Source organism: Salvelinus fontinalis, unplaced genomic scaffold, assembly GCF_029448725.1.
Source record: "Salvelinus fontinalis isolate EN_2023a unplaced genomic scaffold, ASM2944872v1 scaffold_0634, whole genome shotgun sequence".
NCBI lineage: Eukaryota > Metazoa > Chordata > Actinopteri > Salmoniformes > Salmonidae > Salvelinus > Salvelinus fontinalis.
The window spans coordinates 102,501-107,500 of record NW_026600843.1 but is presented as its reverse complement, the minus strand read 5'-3'; the positions used below and the strand labels follow the sequence as shown (position 1 = coordinate 107,500).

Below are 5,000 nucleotides of genomic sequence, written 5' to 3'. Positions count from 1 at the left end.
ATAGACAAGGGTAATGGGTTGTGGTAGTTGTAGGTTTAAGAGAGATGGGTTGTGGGTTGTGGTAGTTACAGTTTTAAGAGACAAGGGTTGTGGGTTGTGGTAGTTACAGTTTTAAGAGACAAGGGTTGTGGGTTGTTGTAGTTGTAGTTTTAAGAGACATGGGTTGTAGGTTGTGGTAGTTGTAGTTTTAAGAGAGATGGGTTGTTGGTTGTGGTAGTTGTAGTTTTAAGAGAGATTGGTTGTGGTAGTTGTGTTTTGACAAGTGAAGGAGGGCTGGATTGTGGTAGTTGTAGTTTTAAGAGACAAGTGCAGGAGGGTTGATTGTGGTAGTTGTAGTTTTAAGAAACACGTGTGGGGGGTTGGATTGTGGTAGTTGTAGTTTTAAAAGACAAGTGTATGGGGTTGATTGTGGTAGTTGTAGTTTTAAGGAGATAAGGATAGGAGGTTGTGGTATAGGCATTTTCAACTAAACAAAGAACAATTATTCTTGACCCAACCGTGTCAACAGTCTTGACTTTGACCATTCAAAGTGGAATGGTTCTTTACTGCTGTGGTTGTGGCTCTGCTGCGGTCGACAGAGTGTGAACAACCTGGCCACGCAGGGTCCAATCCAACTGACGAACACAGCGTCTTAGTTTTCGGTTCTATTCTGGGATCGTGAGGTTGTGATAAAGAGCGAACGGTTCCAAACAGATCTCTAATTGTCTCGTATTATTTTCTATTGTAGTCTAGATATATATTCATCGCCACGGCTACACCAAAAAAATGTGTCAAATTTTTGTTTTATCTCTGTCAGTGTCGTATATCAAATGAACGTCGGCAAGATTTCATTTGATATATGTATTGTTTACTGTGAGTCACACACCAGACAAACAACAACAGTAGAACAACACATCATCATCCTCCTACTCTTCCTCACACAACAGACAAGCAAACAAGCTTTCAGTGCTTTTGTTATTGTGTGTCTGTTAACTGTTCTCCAATCTCTTCATGTTGAATAGCATTGATAACCTCTGCTCTTCCTCCTCCTCTTCTCTTCCTCACAGGCACTACCACAGCATTGAGGTGTTCACCCATTATGACCTTCTGACCCTGAATGGAACTAAGATCGCTGAGGGTCACAAAGCCAGCTTCTGTCTGGAGGACACCTACTGCCCTGAGGGTACGTCACCTTACCTACTGCCCTGATGGTATGTCACCTTACCTAGTGCCTGAACGGTACGTCACCTTACCTACTGCCCTGATGGTACGTCACCTTACCTACTGCCCTGATGGTACGTCACCTTACCTCCTGCCCTGAGGGTACGTCACCTTACCTACTGCCCTGATGGTATGTCACCTTACCTAGTGCCTGAACGGTACGTCACCTTACCTACTGCCCTGATGGTACGTCACCTTACCTACTGCCCTGATGGTACGTCACCTTACCTACTGCCCTGATGGTATGTCACCTTACCTACTGCCCTGATGGTATGTCACCTTACCTACTGTCCCGATGGTACGTCACCTTACCCACTGTCCCGACGGTACGTCACCTTACCTACTGTCCCGACTGCATGTCACTTTACCTACTGTCCCGACGGTACGTCACCTTACCTAATGTCCCGATGGTACGTCACCTTACCTACTGTCCCGACGGTACGTCACCTTACATACTGCCCCGATGGTACATCACCTTACCTACTGCCCTGATGGTACGTCACCTTACCTACTGCCCTGATGGTATGTCACCTTACCTACTGCCCTGATGGTATGTCACCTTACCTACTGTCCCGATGGTACGTCACCTTACCCACTGTCCCGACGGTACGTTACCTTACCTACTGTCCCGACTGCATGTCACTTTACCTACTGTCCCGACGGTACGTCACCTTACCTACTGTCCCGACGGTACGTCACCTTACCTACTGTCCCGATGGTACGTCACTTTACCTACTGTCCCGACGGTACATCACCTTACCTACTGCCCTGATGGTATGTCACCTTACCTACTGCCCTGATGGTATGTCACCTTACCTGCTGTCCCGATGGTACGTCACCTTACCCACTGTCCCGACGGTACGTTACCTTACCTACTGTCCCGACTGCATGTCACTTTACATACTGTCCCGAAGGTACGTCACCTTACCCACTGTCCCGACGGTACGTAACCTTACCTACTGTCCCGATGGTACGTCACTTTACCTACTGTCCCGACGGTACGTCACCTTACATACTGCCCTGATGGTATGTCACCTTATCTACTGTCCTGATGGTACGTCACCTTAAAAACTGTCCCGATGGTACGTCACTTTACCTACTGTCCCGACGGTACGTCACCTTACCTAGTGCCCCGATGGTACGTCGTCTTACATACTGCCCCGATGGCGCGTCACCTTACCTAGTGCCCCGATGGTACGTCACCTTACCTAGTGCCCCGACGGTACGTTACCTTACCTAGTGCCCCGACGGTACGTTACCTTACCTAGTGCCCCGATGGTACGTCACCTTACCTAGTGCCCCGATGGTACGTCACCTTACATAGTGCCCCGATGGTACGTCACCTTACCTAGTGCCCCGATGGTGCGTCACCTTACCTACTGCCCCGATGGTACGTCACCTTACCTAGTGCCCCGATGGTACGTCGCCTTACCTACTGCCCTGATGGTACGTCGTCTTACATACTGCCCCGATGGTACGTCACCTTACATACTGCCCCGATGGTACGTCACCTTACATACTGCCCCGATGGTACGTCACCTTACATACTGCCCCGATGGTATGTCACCTTACCTACTGCCCTGATGGTATGTCACCTTACCTACTGCCCTGATGGTATGTCACCTTACCTACTGCCCCGATGGTATGTCACCTTACCTACTGCCCTGATGGTATGTCACCTTACATACTGCCCCGATGGTACGTCATCTTACATACTGCCCCGATGGTATGTCACCTTACCTACTGCCCTGATGGTACGTCGTCTTACATACTGCCCCGATGGTACGTCACCTTACATACTGCCCTGATGGTACGTCACCTTACATACTGCCCCGATGGTACGTCACCTTACATACTGCCCCGATGGTATGTCACCTTACCTACTGCCCTTATGGTACGTCACCTTACATACTGCCCTGATGGTACGTCACCTTACATACTGCCCTGATGGTACGTCACCTTACCTACTGCCCTGATGGTACGTCACCTTACCTAGTGCCCCGATGGTACGTCACCTTACCTACTGCCCTGACGGTACGTCACCTTACCTATTGTCTCGACGGTATGTCACCTTACCTACTGTCCTGACGGTATGTCACCTTACCTACTGTGCTGATGGTATGTCACTTTACCTACTGTCCTGACGGTATGTCACCTTACCTACTGTCCTGACGGTATGTCACCTTACCTACTGTTCCGACGGTATGTCACTTTACCTACTGTCCTGATGGTATGTCACCTTACCTACTGTCCTGATGGTATGTCACCTTACCTACTGTCCCGGCGGTATGTCACCTTACCTACTGTCCTGATGGTATGTCACTTTACCTACTGTCCTGACGGTACATCACCTTACCTACTGCACTGATGGTATGTCACCTTACCTACTGCCCTGATGGTATGTCACCTTACCTGCTGTCCCGATGGTACGTCACCTTACCCACTGTCCTGACGGTACGTTACCTTACCTACTGTCCCGACTGCATGTCACTTTACATACTGTCCCGAAGGTACGTCACCTTACCTACTGTCCCGACGGTACGTAACCTTACCTACTGTCCCGATGGTACGTCACTTTACCTACTGTCCCGACGGTACGTCACCTTACATACTGCCCTGATGGTATGTCACCTTATCTACTGTCCTGATGGTACGTCACCTTAAAAACTGTCCCGATGGTACGTCACTTTACCTACTGTCCCGACGGTACGTCACCTTACCTAGTGCCCCGATGGTACGTCGTCTTGCATACTGCCCCGATGGCGCGTCACCTTACCTAGTGCCCCGATGGTACGTCACCTTACCTACTGCCCCGACGGTACGTTACCTTACCTAGTGCCCCGACGGTACGTTACCTTACCTAGTGCCCCGATGGTACGTCACCTTACCTAGTGCCCCGATGGTACGTCACCTTACATAGTGCCCCGATGGTACGTCACCTTACCTAGTGCCCCGATGGTGCGTCACCTTACCTACTGCCCCGATGGTACGTCACCTTACCTAGTGCCCCGATGGTACGTCGCCTTACCTACTGCCCTGATGGTACGTCGTCTTACATACTGCCCCGATGGTACGTCACCTTACATACTGCCCCGATGGTACGTCACCTTACATACTGCCCCGATGGTACGTCACCTTACATACTGCCCCGATGGTATGTCACCTTACCTACTGCCCTGATGGTATGTCACCTTACCTACTGCCCTGATGGTATGTCACCTTACCTACTGCCCCGATGGTATGTCACCTTACCTACTGCCCTGATGGTATGTCACCTTACATACTGCCCCGATGGTACGTCATCTTACATACTGCCCCGATGGTATGTCACCTTACCTACTGCCCTGATGGTACGTCGTCTTACATACTGCCCCGATGGTACGTCACCTTACATACTGCCCTGATGGTACGTCACCTTACATACTGCCCCGATGGTACGTCACCTTACATACTGCCCCGATGGTATGTCACCTTACCTACTGCCCTTATGGTACGTCACCTTACATACTGCCCTGATGGTACGTCACCTTACATACTGCCCTGATGGTACGTCACCTTACCTACTGCCCTGATGGTACGTCACCTTACCTAGTGCCCCGATGGTACGTCACCTTACCTACTGCCCTGACGGTACGTCACCTTACCTATTGTCTCGACGGTATGTCACCTTACCTACTGTCCTGACGGTATGTCACCTTACCTACTGTGCTGATGGTATGTCACTTTACCTACTGTCCTGACGGTATGTCACCTTACCTACTGTCCTGACGGTATGTCACCTTACCTACTGTTCCGACGGT

The 5,000-nt window shown here is 50.2% G+C and overlaps 1 pseudogene; it reads left to right on the top strand.

Annotated features, from left to right (window-relative positions):
• The window catches only part of LOC129846876 (lysyl oxidase homolog 4-like), a 25,190-nt pseudogene that overhangs the window by 6,260 nt on the left and 13,930 nt on the right, over positions 1-5,000 (top strand).